Raw genomic sequence first — 15,684 nt, forward strand, 5'->3', positions numbered from 1 at the left:
CTCTCTCTCTCTCTCTCTCTCTCTCTCTCTCTCTCTCTCTCTCTCTCTCTCTCTCTCTCTCTCTCTCCCCACCCCTCTTTTTCTCCTTCCCCCTCTACCCCCCACTCTTTTTCCCTTCTCTCCCTCCCTCCTCCTCTGTCTCAATGCGGGTTGCCGAACTGTGTAGCCTGAAGTGCTGTCTCTCTGGTCAGCCCAGCTACCATACATAAGTCACCAGAAATCTTCTCAGGTTCCTGAAATCAAGAATAGGCTGCCCGAAGAGTCCAAGACCTGGCACCCTGAATTAGATAACTGTTTCTTTCTTCTTTTTCTATTTTGCTTTGTGGCAAAGCAGGGATAACTTGTTCCTTTTATCTTTGTCTTAGAAGTTCAAGACTTTTCAGAGGCCTAATTTTAATCTTTCATAATTACATCACAATTAGTGGCCAGAAAGTATATAGTAAGACAAATTAAGAGTCTCATGCTCTACCGACTGAGCTAGCCGGCCACCTAGTAAGACAAATTAAATGTTTTTATCTTCAAAAATGTTTGAGGGTGGAGGGAGTCACAGGAATAGACAGTGAATTTCGGTCTAACTTTGTCTTACTCTTGGTGCTCACAAAATAAAAGGCTGTAGCTAGTTCTTTGTTTTTATTCAATAAGGATGTCCCTTTTATAGTTTGTGACTTCTGTGAGCAAAACTTTTCAGTATATGTATATCCCTTTAGTGATTACAGCGTGTCAGGATTAGGGATTCCTCACTTTCTCTTTTCCTTGCAGGTTTTAAATTTCCAACCTGTTAAGTGAATTTGTGGACCAAATTCCAAAGGAACTTTTTGTCTAGTTAGTTCTTACACACTGTGTTTGGTAAACAAACTCATAAGAGGAATTGCTAGAAATGTTTCAGTATTTATCCAGTAACTGACCACCATATCCTATAGAAAGATAAGGAAACATAAGCTACCTTTTATTTTTACTACAGCTTATGTAAAGTTGCGTTACAGGGCATAGTCTGCTTCCAGGGATTGGAATGGGGTACTGGGGGTTCAGAATCTGGCAGAATTGTCAGTTTTTTAAAAATATATAAATCTGAGGATAAGGGGCAAGGGTCACATCTAATGACATGTGTTCTTTATGCTCTATTACTTGGTGTTATAAATTATTAAATTGATCTCAACAAAATTCTAGCAGTGAAATTTTGAAATGCATGTACTAGATTTATGGTAAAATTGTCTGGTGGTTTGTTTGTGTGTGTATCTTCATAAAACTGGAAAAACAGAAAAATATTCTTTGGTTGTGTGCAACATAAAATAATTAAATATATTTGTTAGCAAAGTACAAATTATGTACAAAATAATACATCGACCTTGTATTTTAAAAAAGGGGAAGCCCTAACTGGTTTGGCTCAGTGGATAGAGCATTGGCCTGCAGACTGAAGGGTTCCAGGTTCGATTCCTGTCAAGGGCATGTACCTTGGTTTCAGGCACATCCCCAGTGGGGGCGGTGCAGGAGGCCTCTGATCTATGTTTCTCTCTCATTGATGTTTCTAACTCTCTATCCCTCACTCCTTCTCTCTTTCTCTCTGTAAAAAAAATCAATAAAATATATATGAAAATAAAAATTAAAAAGGAAGGAAAAGCCCAGCCAGTGAGGCTCAGTGGTTGAACATTGATCTATGGACCAGGAAGTCACAGTTCCATTCTCAATTGGGGCACATGCCCAGCTTTCAGGCTTGATCTGCAGTGGAGGGTGGGCAGGAGGTAGCCAGTCAATGATTCTCTCTCTTCATTGATGTTTCTATCTCTCTCACTCTCCCTTCCTCTTTGAAATCAATAAAAATAAATATTTTCTAAAAAGAAAAAGGTACTGCAGCATCAACTCCTGCTAGAGTGTTTCCATTTGTCCATCTGACCTACAAATTTTGGACTTTTCCAGCCACCACGTCACATGAACCAAATCCTTTATGTGTGTGTGTGTGTGTGTGTGTGTGTGTGTGTGTGTGTGTTTGAAATGATATAACTTTCCCAGGAAATCTTTTCCATCTAGATTAGGTTAAAATATAGTTTCCTATGCCTTTTCCAAAAATACGATTTATGTGTTAGGTTTTAATTGCCTCCTTCCTTCATGCCTCAAACAATTATTATTATTATATATTTGTTTCTTTTGTTAATCCTCACCTTAGGATAATTTTTTCTGTTGCTTTTCAGAGAAAGTAGAAGGGAGGGAGAGGGAGGGAGAGGAAGAGAAACATCGATGTGAGAGGGTTTCCTTCGGCACACACCCTGACAGGGTGAGGAGCTAACTGGCAACCTAGTTACATGCCCTTGACAGGGAAATAAACCCTTGACCCTTTGGTAGTCAGGCCGATGCTCTAACCATTAAGCACACTGTCCAGGGCTGCCTGAAATACCTATTGAGCACCTACTACACTTGACACCATGTTAAGTGTCAAAATAGAGGGCAAAATGGATGCAGTCCCTGAGTGAATGGCACTTTCAATCTAAGGAGAGTAGACATTAATGAACTAATCACACTAATCAATATATAATCTAAAACTGAAATTGGGATCTGAAAGAAAGATACAGCTACTTTTTGAAGTTAAATAAGAACAAATATAACATAGACTCTGGAGGGGTGCTATCTGGGAAAATCTAAAGATGAGTAAGAGTTAATTGGAAATAGAGAATAGGGGAGACCAAACCAACGAATAGGCATTGTGGTTGAAAGAACATGCAGACTCTGATAGACTAAAAGAATGCCAGTGTGACTGGAGTTCAGATTGGGAAGGAGCGCACAGTAAGAAATAAGACTAGAACAATAGATGCCAAATCATATTTTGTTGACTCTACTAAGGATTTTGCACAGGGCTTGGCCATTGTTGGTTACCTTTAAGTATGCGGGAAACCACTCATACAACCTTCCTAGATCTATAGATTAGCCAAGCTCTCCAGGAAGTCTCTAGAGTACCTTGCTTTATAGAAACAATTAATTTAATCATTGTCCTGGCAAGCCTGCGTAGGAAAGATGATGCCCAGATTTATAGTGCTTGGCTCAGTGCCCTAACAGTGACAAGGGCAAGACATTTGTTAGCTCTACCAATCAGTTATATGAAGCAGCTTAATAGCCAGAAAAGTTCCAACAAGTGCAAAAATATCTGAGGATCCATAATTGAAGAGTCTTCTTCCCTATCCCCGATACATTATTGAGAATGAATGTATCATTGTCTAGGATGGCTCATAGAAAACCAAGTCCGGCTAGGGACTTCATAGCAAAGAAAATATAATTTGCTTTAAAACACCAACAATTAATGCCCAGTCCTTGGTTTAGAGGTGGGTTTTAGTCACAGTCAATTCTCCCTGGAAAAGGCTTCCAAATATGTTTTTACTGATTTTAAACCGAAGAAATGGTATGGTAAATGTATTGAGAACAAAGTGAAGCAGGAGACAAGAGAAAATAAATTCTCACTATTGCAGGACTTTTTTTTTTTTTTTTTTTTTTAATCAGAATGATTCCAAAGAAAGAATGAGCTACCTAAGGAGATGGTGACATCAAAATTTCAAAAATTAGCTAAAAGGCCACTTGGGGGATGTTATACAGAGTTTCAAACATGAGGATTGGTTTATGTAGCCTTAACAATTTCCTCTCACCATGAGGACCTTAGGGACAGAAAGAATGGTGTGAAAGAGTAGCTAGCTATATGATGGAGAGGGAAACACAGAGAGGGAAAGAGGTTGCTGTTTAAAAAGCACTCCACATTGAGGAAGAACAGCAGAACTTAATTTTGTTTGGAATGGAAGCAGTTCATGCCATTGTACCTAATCCAATCTGGGTTTGGGAATCTGGGCAAAGAGATAAAAATGTATCCTTCCTGGGAACTGTGGCTTCCTGCTAAAACTCAGGCCACACATTTAGCTAACTGCACTGAATGTGCATTCCAGATTTGGGGGTTGAGGAAGAGTAATCAAGGTTTGGACAGATACTAGTTATCTATTACTGTGCGGCAAATTACCTCAAAATTTAGAAGCTCAGAAGAACAAATTTTTAGTATCTTACACAGATTCTGGGGGAAGGCTCTCTGGGAGAGGCTCCACTGAGTGCTTCAGGCTCAAGTTCTCTCTTAAGATTGCAGTCCAGTATATGCACCCCTATGTTCATAGCAGCACAATCTACAATAGCTAGAATTTGGAAACAGCCTAGGTGCCCGTCAGCAGATGATTGGATAAAAAAACTATGGTACATCTACACAATGGAATACTATGCTGCCATAAAAAAAGGAACACTCATCATTTGCAGCAACCTGGATGGAATTGGAGAACATCATGCTGAGTGAAATAAGCCAATCAATGAAAGAGAAACACCACATGACCTCACTCATTTATGGATAATAAAGAACATTATAGACTGATGAACGAAAAGATAGATATAGAGACAATAAAACAACAAGCAGACGGTCGAATTACAGCGGGGAGGGGAGGGAGATCTGGGGGAGATAATAGATCAACCGAAGGACTTGTATGCATGCATATAAATACAACCAATGGACACAAAACTCTGGGGAGGGAGGGTATGTATGGGAGGGGGGGAAATGTTAAAATATGTACACAGATAATAATTTAATTTAAAAAATGTAAAAGGGGGGGGGGGAGGAAAAAAAAAGATTGCAGTCCAGGTCTCAGCTAGGTCTATAGTCATATCAAGGCTCAACTGAAGCTGGAAAATTCAATTTTAAACTCACACATTTTGTTGTTGCCAGGCCTCCATTCTTCACTGGCTCTTGGGCAGAGACTTCTATTCCTTGACACATGGACCCCTCCATAGTCTGCTTGAGGGGCTTAAAGACATGACATCTGGCTTCCCACAGAGGAAGTGATGCAAGAGGGAGAGAAAAGTGAATGAAATAGTGCTCCAAAAGGAAGCAGGACTATTTCTAGACTACAAAGTATTTACAACTGAATAAGACAAGTTACCCAATAAAAAATGGGTAAAGTATTTGAGCAGAAATTGCACAAAAGAAAAATCAATGGCCAATAAGCAGGAGAAGATGCTCAGTTATCATTATCATGAATCATTAGGGAAATAAAAATTAAAATCCAGCCCTAACTAGTTTGGCTCAATGGATAGAGCACTGGCCTGTGGACTGAAGGGTCTCAGATTAAATTCTGGGCAAGGATATGTACCTTGATTGCGGGCACATTCCCAGTGGGGAGTGTGCAGGAGTCCTCTGATGGATGTTTCTCATCGATGTTTCTAACTTTCTATTCCTCTCCCACTTCCCTTCCTCTCTGTAAAAAATCAATAAAATATATTTTTAAATAAATTAATATCCACATGAGCCCTACTGGTTGGCTCAGTGGATGAGCGTTGACTCATGAACCAAGAGGTCATTGGATGGATTCTCCACCAGGGCACATGCCCCGTGGCAGGCTCAATCACCAGGAGGCAGAAATCGATGTTTCTCATCCATGTTTTTATCTATCTCTCTCCCTTCCTCTCACTCTAAAATCAGTAAAAACATATTTAAAAATAAAAACACCCACATGAAATACTGTTACAGAATCACAAGGTTGACTAAAATTTAAAAGACTGAAAATACCAAACATTGGCAAGGATGTGTGAAACAAGTTGAATGATCAAAACACACTTCTGCTGTAGTGTAAAATAGCATAGCTTTTTAAAAAAAATAGTCTAGTAATGTATACATTTACCATACCATTTCTTCTGTTTAAGAATAATGTCTTCAGCTTTTCAAAGAAAGGTTTATACAGGAATGTTCATAAGAGTCTCATTCATAGTGGTTAGTTCTGGAAATAGTCAGTGTGCATATGTCCATCCAACAGATTACCTATGCATAAAATGGAATACTATTTAACCCTCCCTCTCTCAAAATAATTATATACTGGTACATGTAACAATATAAGTAAATCTCACAGTCACTATGTCAAGTGAAACAGGGTAGTGCATACTATTTATCTTCAGTAAAATGAATCCACAGTAATAGAAATCAAGTCAAACAATGGTTGTGTGGAGTAGGAGTTTGGGTGATAAGTCAATAAAAAGGATCATCCTGGAATAAAGGAAATATTACATACGTTTTCTTTCTTACTTTTTTTTGTGTTCATGGTTACATGGATAATATAACATACATTTGGTAAAACTCATGGAAATGTAATTAAAAATACATAATTTTCTATTAATAATATATACCTTATGAAAGTTGATTTTAAAAAGGAAGAGTTCAGCCGAAACCAGTTTGGCTCAGTGGTAGAGTGTCGGTCTGCGGACTGAAAAGTCCCGGGTTCGATTCCGGTCAAGGGCATGTACATTGGTTGCGGGCACATCCCAGGTTGTGGGTGTGCAAGAGGCAGCTGGTCGATGTTTCTCTCTCATCAACGTTTCTAGCTCTCTATCTCTCTCCCTGCCTCTCTGTAAAAAATCAATAAAATATATTTTTTTTTAAAGGAAGAGTTCAAAATATATAAACTAAAAATTTTTAGAAATGTGAGGGATAATTTACAGAAACAAAATAATACTTGAAAACTTTATTGCCATCTATGTAGGCAAAAATACTACATGTAAATAACATAATGGTCCTGGCTAGTGTTGCTAGTAGTTAGAATATCGGTCCATACACCAGTCTCAGCTTCAATTTCTGGTCAAGGGCACATACCTGGATTGCAGGGTCAATCCCTAGCCCTGGTTGAAGCTTGTGAGGGAGACAACTAATAATCTCTCTCTTTCTCTCTTTTTCTCCCCTTCCCTCGCTCCCTTCCAGTCTCTCTAGAAATCAATAGAAAAAATAACCTCAGGTGAGGATTAACAATAAATAAATCACATAATAATTTTTATTATAAATATAAATACATGGATATTTAGGTAGGTAGATACAGACATATAATTTTATACCTCTGGGAATTTGATTTTTTCTTCTACCTTCTAATCATTGTTGGGAAAGGATCATATAATAAACTTAATAGAAAATCTCAACAAATTTCTCAAGTTAAAAATTATACAGATCACTTTGTCAAACCACAATACAAAAACCTGGAACTGAGTAACTGAAATATTGGGTCGGCGACTAAGTAATTGCGGATTTTTTAAAGAAAATCAAAGACAATTTTTTCATGGAACTAAATAACTTTATTCTGTAATGTATTGCCCATTTTGATCAATGACCTTTTGCCATCTTTCAGGCAGCATCATAATCCCACGTTCAAAAAACTTCTGGTTTTTATTAGCAAAAAACTGAATCAGGTACGATTTGACATCATCATCATTATTGAAATTTTTACCATTCAAGGAGTTTTGTAAAGATCGAAACAAAAAGTAATCAGATGGTGCAAGGTCAGGACTATATGGTGGATGTGGCAAAACATCCCAACCAAGCTCCATTAATTTTTGCCGAGTGACCAAAGATGTGTGTGGCCTTGCATTGTCATGATGGAATACAACACCTTTTCGATTTGTCAATTCGGGCCGCTTTTCTTCAACTGCATTGTTTAATTTCGTTAGTTGTTCAATGTAGACATCAGAATTGATCGTTCGGTTGGGTGGTAAGAGTTCAAAGTAGACAATTCCTTTGTAATCCCACCAAACTGATAACAAAACCTTCTTTTGATGAATATCAGCTTTTGATGTTGTTTGAGTTGGTTCACCTGGCCTGCTCCACGATCTTTTCCGCTTGATATTGTTGTAAACAACCCATTTTTCATCGCCAGTTATCAGTCGTTTTAAAAATGGATCATTTTCATTACATTTCTTTAGCAAATCGCAGCTGCTAATGCGTTGCGTTAACTGTGATTCTTTCAGTTCGTGAGGAACCCATGTATCGAGTTTTTTAACATAGCCAAGTTGTTTTAAGTGATTTTCAATGCATGTATGTGATACATGAAGCTTCTCTGCAATCTCACGTGTTGTACTGTGACAGTCCGAATTGATTATTGCTTTGATTAGGGCGTCATCAACTTCAACTGGACAACCAGAGCGTTTTTCATCTTTGAGTGAAAAATCACCAGAACGAAATTTGGCAAACCAATTTTGACACTGCCGTTCTTTTAAGGCTTCGTCACCATAAACAGCACATAACTTTTTATGAGCTTGCGATGCGTTTTTCCCTTTGCGGAAATAAAAAAGCAAAATATGACGAAAATGTTCCTTTTGATTTTCCATTTTTCAACGAACGCCAAACGAAAACTACAAAACAGATCAAAAAACTTTTTTTACTGATTAACAGCTGAATAGCCAACTATCAAATAACAAAATGTGTTTTACATTTGTACTACGTCTGCAAACCTAAAAATTCAACTGAAGCCATATATGTGTGAAACCCGCAAGTACTTAGTTGCCGACACAATATAAATTTAAAAGCTATTTTAAATTTAAAAATACTATTCTATATAACTTTTGAGTCAAAGTGGAAATCAAAGCAAACATTATTGACGGTTTTTAATATAAGATCTTTACATCTCATGACATGTTATATGATTAAAGATTAACTCAGAGATAAAATCATAAATATATATTTTAGGTAGTGGTAAATTCTGTGAATAAAAATAAAGCTGAGTAGAGTGGATAGAGAGTGACCAGAGAAATAATCATTTTGTATATAGTGGCCAGTTAAATCTTCTGAGAAGGTGACATTTTAACAGAGTTCTGAAGGAAAGTAGGAAGGCAATTATACAGATTTTGAGGAAATAGCATTCTAGGTGTGTGCGTGCACACACACACACACACACACACACACACACACACACACACACATAGGTTTAAAGACCCTGAGGAAGCCAGGAGTAGAGCAAGCAATGGGATAATTGGCAGGAAGGTAGACCAGAGGAATGGTATTGGGTCAGATCAGGTAGTACCTCTTAGGCTATCTCATAAGGACTTTAACTTTTATTTTGAGTTAATAGAGAGCCTGTGGAAGGTTTTAAGTAAAGGATAGACACAAGGTCACTTGTGTTTCAAAAGGATCATTCCAGAATTGTCTATATAGCAAAAAGGATAGAAACAGAGTGATCAATTGGAAGGTTGGAGTAATGGTCCTGGAAAAACATATCAAAGAGGTCCTGGCTAATGTGGCTCAGTTGGTGAGGCATCATCTAGTGCACCAAAAGGGTGCCAGTTTGATTTCCAGCCAATTGATGTTTATCTCAATATAAAAGCATATTTTTATTGATTTTTAGAGAGAGGAAGAGAGAAGGAGAGGGATAGAAACATGATGAGTATCACTGATCAGTTGCCTTCTGCACGCCCCCTACTGGGGATCAAGCCTGCAACCTGAGTGTATGTCCTCTGCAACCTGAGTGTATGTTCTGACCTGACCTGGTTCATGGGTCAATGCTTACCCACTGAGAAATCTCAAGAGTCCAGCTGAACAAACTTTTCAAAATCATACGAGTGAAAGGAATTAAATGGGCAGGAAAAAACATTACTGCATTACAAACTAGAAAGATAATGGAATTAAAAAATAAATATTAAGTTTGTTCTTTGAAAAGTCCAATAAAATAGAAAATTCTAGTAAAATGGGTAATGAAAAGGAAAAGGGAAAGTAATGCATCACATCCAGAATGAAAAAATGTAACCTCAAATATGAATATTATAAATTATAATGAAAAGTTTAATTTGCTATTAAAAATTAAAGTTAGCAAGTGACCCAAAAATACATGTAAGTCAAAAGTAGATATTAAAATCAATAAATTACATCTATAAAGAATAATGTATTCAGTAATTTAAAACTATTAGATTTAATAAATTAATCCAGTAAAGTTGCAGAATACAAAATTAGTATACAGATATCTGTCACATTTCTTTTTTTTTTTAATGTATTTTTAATGATTTCAGAGAGGAGAAGAAAGGGAGAAAGAGAAAGAGATAGAAGCATCAATAATGAGAGAGAATCATTGATCAGCTGCCTACTGGGAATCAAGCCCACAACTGGACATGTGTCCTCAACTGCAATCAGACTAGGCACCCTTCAATCCACAGTCCAATGCTTTATCCACTGAGCTAAACCAGCTAGGGCTCTGTCACATTTCTATATACTAATAATAACAATCAGAAAGACAAATTAAGAAAACAGTCCCATTTACAATTATATCAAAAAGAGTATAATGCCTAGGAATATATTTAACTGCAGAGATGAAAGATCAATATTCTGAAAACTATTAGATGTTGAAGAAATAAGTTAAAGAGGACACAAATAAATCAAGTAATATACTGAGCTCATGGATTGGAAGGATTTATATTGTTAAAATGTCCATACTATAATACACAAAGCAATCTACTGTTTCAATGCAATTCCTATCAAAGTACATTTAGCTATTACCACAATGTTACATAAAAACAACCTCAAATCTCAAACACAAATATTTATTTTGTCCTGGTCATGGATATGAGGTACAGGTGAGAATGATCTCATCTGGTGTTGATTGCATATGCGTTCAAGTTGCAGATCAGGTTAGTTCCACAGGTCTCATTTTAGACCCCAGGCTAATATAACAACAGATACCTAAGGCATGTTCTTTTTAGAGTAGAATCACCAAGAGTTTTGTCTCTCCATGTTGTTCTTTGAATGCCTTATGTATTTCTTCATCTCTTCTTAGAACCTTACTTTGATTTTGAAGGTTCAAATTAATCACACTTCTCTCAGTCTTTGAGTCAAGAATTAGTCCTGGTGGGACTTCAATACAGTATGAGCTCTGTTATTGGAGAGTAGATGCCTTTGGCCCAAGACTACAGTAGTCTTTCTTCCCTCCTGATTTGAACTCACCTTCCTAGTCATAGATACAACAACTAGAGAGTATCTGCCAGTCTGTTGCATTTACTGCAAAAGAAGAAGAAAATCTAGTCATATTAGTTCAGGGGAGAAAAAGTGGAGGGTGAGAAAAGTGATCAAAGTGAGGAAATAGTACTTGTGGAGGCCTTGAGGCAGGAAGTAGAGTCATTAGTAACTAGCAGCCACCACAGAAGTCTTCAGGCATTTAAGGGAGTCACTATCCAATGAAGTCACTGCTGAAGATGAAAGCCAGCAGGTTAGCCTGAAGAAAATCAGATCAAGAGGGAATCTGAGAGTTGACCATAAACATAAAATAGAAAAGGACTGAACTCCTCTCAATAAATAATTATTGAGTGCTGTCTCGTACCAAGCATACTGCTCTGTAGTTAGGGGGTTTAGCAATTAACAAAATAGCCATCTCCCGGTCCATGTGGAACTTATATTGTTTATAGGATGGGATAGAAACAATAAGCTAAATAATTAAAAACATATATCAATACTAGAACTGCTAGAAGCCCAGTGTATGAATTCGTTCACCTTGAAAGGAACTGTGGGACATGAGGCTGTGGTGGGCACAGGGGCAGGTCTTGATCTATCCTCCACACCCCCACCCTGCCCCTCCTACCGCAGCTTCCCCACTTCCCTGTCTGCCAGCATCCCCACTCCAGCTGCTGCCGCTGGCCCTGTTTGAGCAGCATGTGCAAACAGGGACAGCACCTGCAGCAGGTGTAAGAGGTGGCTCTGGTGCCAACTGCCGATGCGAATAGTGGCTGTTGGCCCTGATCGTGCCTCAGGAGCAGGAAGAGATGGAGAGCCCTGAGTTGTGATTAGAGCCAGCAGCCACTGAGCACACCTGCTGAAGGCACCGAGAGAATGGGGCTGGTGCTGGGCGCTGGCAGCGGGTGCGAGCAGGGCTGGCTCTGACAGCAGGTGTGAGTGTCGGGCAGGACCATGGCATGTGGAGCAAAGAATTTTCAGTAACCACCATAGGCTTGCCCCGATGATAGCGACCGGTGCCCCACCTTGGTCTGGTGTCCCTGCTCACCTGCTCCACCATCCCGCAGTGCCCAATACTCACCATGTTCTGCACACACCCCTGGTGGTCAGTGCAACATCATAGTAAGTGGTTGTTTGGGTGTTCTGCCTTTTGGTCTGTTTGCATGTTAGGATTTTATATATGTAGATGATAGAAGGTAATAAGTGATAAAGAGAAACAGCAAGAAGAGGAGGATTTGGGTGTGTTGGGAGGGTAGGATACAATATCAGAAAGGAGGGCCAGGGTGTTTGATATTTGAGTAAAGAACTGGAGGGGGCGAGGCCAAGGGTAGGAGCATTCTGCAGAGGTACAGAACCAGCAAGTGCAAACACTTGAGGGGGTTGTTGCTGGGGGATGAGGGATGAGGAATAGTAAGAAGGCCAGTGTGTGGGAGAAGTAGGTGAGGTTAGGCAGGTAATGAGGCAAGTGGTGAGAGGAGAGGAAGAGCAGATCAGCTGGGACCTTGTGAGCCATTGCAGTGCTCTAGGTATTTACTCTGTGAGATGCAGTACTTTGTGATAAGGGAGACGTGGTCAGATCTACCTTTTAAGCAAAATTGGACTACAGTGTGGACTACAGACTGAATGGGAGCAAGGGTCATCATTCTATGTGAACCTGAGGAAGTAACTAGAGTTAATGGATGAAAGGGGCTGATTTCTCTATGTCAATAACCTCGATTAAATGACTACCCATCAGTGATACTGGCTCAGAGTTATACTCAGCAGTGTGTCACTAGCAGTCCCAGCAGATGCCAGAGATGTTGCCACTGGGAAATTTCTACTTAAATAAGGCATTACACTGAGTGGGCAGATTATTATTTATTATGATCTCTGAATGCATAATAATCTGGCCACTCAGTATATATCCCATATAATAAAAGGCTAATATGCAAATTGTCCCCTTGACCAGGAGTTTGACCAGCAGGCAGACTGGCCAACCGTCCATGTTTCCTCCCCCTGGCCTGGCTGCCCAGACCCCACCCATGCATGAATTCATGCACCAGGCCTCTAATATATATTGTATATATATATATATTTATATGTGTGTGTGTGTGTGTGTGTGTACACACACACACACACACTCATTTAGTGGCCAGATTATTGTGTTCAGAGATCACAATAATCTGCCCACTCAGTGTATACCCTATGATATCCCAGATTCTCCAATGAGAAGTGTCTGATTTCATAGGATGTGTCACCTCAGTCTTCCCCCAGGTTAGACTATAGCTCCGTGAATGTAAGGGCTTTGTCTGTTCTGTTAATTGCTCTATCCCTGGTGCTTTGAATAGTGTCAAGAATATAGCAGATACTCAATTAGTATTTGTTAAATGTATGAGTTAAACTTACTGCAGGACCTTAAGCAATATACTTTTCTTCTCTGCGTTGATGGCCTCTAGTGACCTTTCTAGGTCTTCCAGGCTATGTTCCCATTTCCTAACTCCAAGACATTGTTTCTAAAAGGGTTTGCAGCCTCTGGGACATTTGGGAAGGGGGGCTCTTATGGAGCGGGGGAAGGCAGGGATGTGTAAGGGCAAACCTGATTTAAGGAGAAGGGAAGAGATATGTCCTTTGGAGCTGGGACCAGGGCACTCTGAAAATCAATGTGAATTGTCTCTTTGAGATGCACAGGGTTCTAATTCCAGCAAGGGATATTTTACTAAAACCTGAGGGTACAGGATGCTGAGGACCCATCCCAAGCATGTCGCCTTTACCTCCTTTGAGTCAGCCTTGTCAACAAATTGTTTATTGTTTATAGTCCCGAGGCTCTCCTCTTGGAGGGAGGGGGGAATAATGCAGCATCAGTAGTAGGAGGGACGCCTTTTAAGTATTTTTTTTTATGAAGTTCACAAATGACAAGATTTCTTTAAAGAAAAAGTTTCATTGAGGCTCAGCATTACTGTGTGTCACAGACACCCGGGGTGCAGTGATTTCATGCCCCCCCCCCCCCCCGAGAATTGCCAACATCAACATGTTGGCTGACTTGCCCAGATTTACTACCAGATAAGCCAATGATATATGCTGTCATATTTACTGAATATAGAATAAAATATAAAAGACACCAGGTAATTTTCAATAGCTTTATTTTGCAGTTAAATTTAATTTATTTTGAAAAAGACAGAGTCTTTCCAATGTTCAGTAGCATGCACATGTGTGTTTAGTATTTCTCCAATTGTTTTGATGATAAATTTAAAGAAGTGTGTAAGGTTCAGTTTCCATCATCTAGGAGAAAAAAAACACACACACAAAAGTTAGAATTTATCTACTTATTGATTATGAGGTTATTAACATCTATATTTCCTGACAGATGATCTAAGTGTCATAGGGGAACACTGGACAAAAAAAAGAAAGATAAAATACAGAAATAACCCCCAAATCTAAAGATTTCATCTGTGGGGACTCTCTGTCCTTCTTCAGATACTTTCCCTTGTTGATTTTTTATTCACGAGGGCCCAAGGAGTGTGGACTGCACCCTTGCAATATCCAGTCATCCACCCTCCCATCTAAAAGTACAAGAATAGTCACCTTCTTCCTGGGATGCCTTCCTTTAGGGCCTTAGCCATGGTGGAACAGGGTAGGGGGCAGCAGCCTGTTCCAACCACCAGTTCTGGACTTGTTCAGCATCACAGCGAGCTTATTGGTCAAGCAGGTGCCTGTGTTGCAGCCTTTCTTAAGGGTAGCAGCGCTGTTTTAGATGATGGAGAAAAACAGAAGACCTGTAAGTAAGAGGCTGGTGGGGGCAAAGCCTTCCCATGGGACAGTCATTACAATGAACCTTAAGTGTTGCTCTTACGGGCCACAATTATCACAGCAGATAATCATTGGCCTTTTGGGAATTTTCATAACTCCCCATAGAGAGTTTATAGTACTGATTTCTGGAGGTGTTTTCCTTCTCCTTAGCACAGCTGTTTTTACTGGGCAGGTGTGGAGCCTTACCTGGAATCCATTTCTGCCTGCTCCTGATCACTGACCATGTTCTTCAAAACCTCCCTCATCAGACTATCCAGGAATTCATCTCTCTTCATGACAGACCTGAGGAGAAATAGCAAGCTCTGAGTCCTTCCTGCCCCCTCCCAGGATAAGCATCCAGCTTCCAGGTTCTTGGGTTTCCTCTAAGGAAGGGGCCACCTCAACTCCCAGTGCAAAGGGTATGATTCATCAGGAGCCAGGCACTGGTGTGACCTCCAAGCAGTGTTGTGCTGAATCCAGATCATGTAGGCTTGTGAAAGATGAACTTTTTAGAAATGTTTGTGACCATGGTTTTGCATATAGCCAACATTAAAAATTAAATGATAAAAACTTACAGGTAGTGCTAAAGCTAAAAATGGTTCCAGAATGCACTACTTTCAGGGCTGTCTTACCTGAGTGGTACTGCCTCGAGCATGTCCACCTGGTACAGGACCAAGATGCCAAGAGCCAGGAAGGGTAAGAACTTTCCAAAGCCCATGATGTCTCTCTGCAAAGGAACAATCATGTCAGCATCTGCACCAGTTTGAAGTTTTATAAACCCACAGATCTGAGCAGACATTTAGGACTGTAAGGGGATGTTGAGGGAGAGTATAAGAAGAGAGGAAATATCTGCAATTGAAATCTCTGAGAAACAAGATCACACTTTACTGCTTAGCTGGTCTACACTTTGGCAGAGTCCCCGAGTTTAACGGAGAGTTTAATTGGGGCGCCGCAGGACTCAAACTGTCTGTTTAGCCTAGTTTTTCACCACTCACGCTGGCCCAGGTTCCGAACCAATTTCCCTGGGACCCCTAAGCATGAACAAAGTTATTCCTGCATCCCGCTCTTCCTGAGTACAACTCCAGCGTCAGAGATGAGACTAAGCACGCTCCAACTGCAGTAACACAGCTAGACCAGAGCCGGATCTGCCCGGGAAGAGTGGAGCAGAGTCC

General features: G+C 39.7%; 1 long non-coding RNA gene across 1 annotated transcript; it reads left to right on the forward strand.

The window, feature by feature from the left end:
- Positions 1–1,075: 1,075 nt before the first annotated feature.
- LOC123651891 lies at positions 1,076–13,885 on the forward strand. The gene is made up of 3 exons (XR_006740875.1): positions 1,076–1,232; positions 2,935–2,942; positions 13,876–13,885. It is a non-coding gene; the product is annotated as an uncharacterized LOC123651891 (long non-coding RNA).
- Positions 13,886–15,684: the final 1,799 nt, after the last annotated feature.

The sequence above is a fragment of the Pipistrellus kuhlii genome, unplaced genomic scaffold (genome assembly GCF_014108245.1).
Source record: "Pipistrellus kuhlii isolate mPipKuh1 unplaced genomic scaffold, mPipKuh1.p scaffold_m20_p_9, whole genome shotgun sequence".
Taxonomy (NCBI): domain Eukaryota; kingdom Metazoa; phylum Chordata; class Mammalia; order Chiroptera; family Vespertilionidae; genus Pipistrellus; species Pipistrellus kuhlii.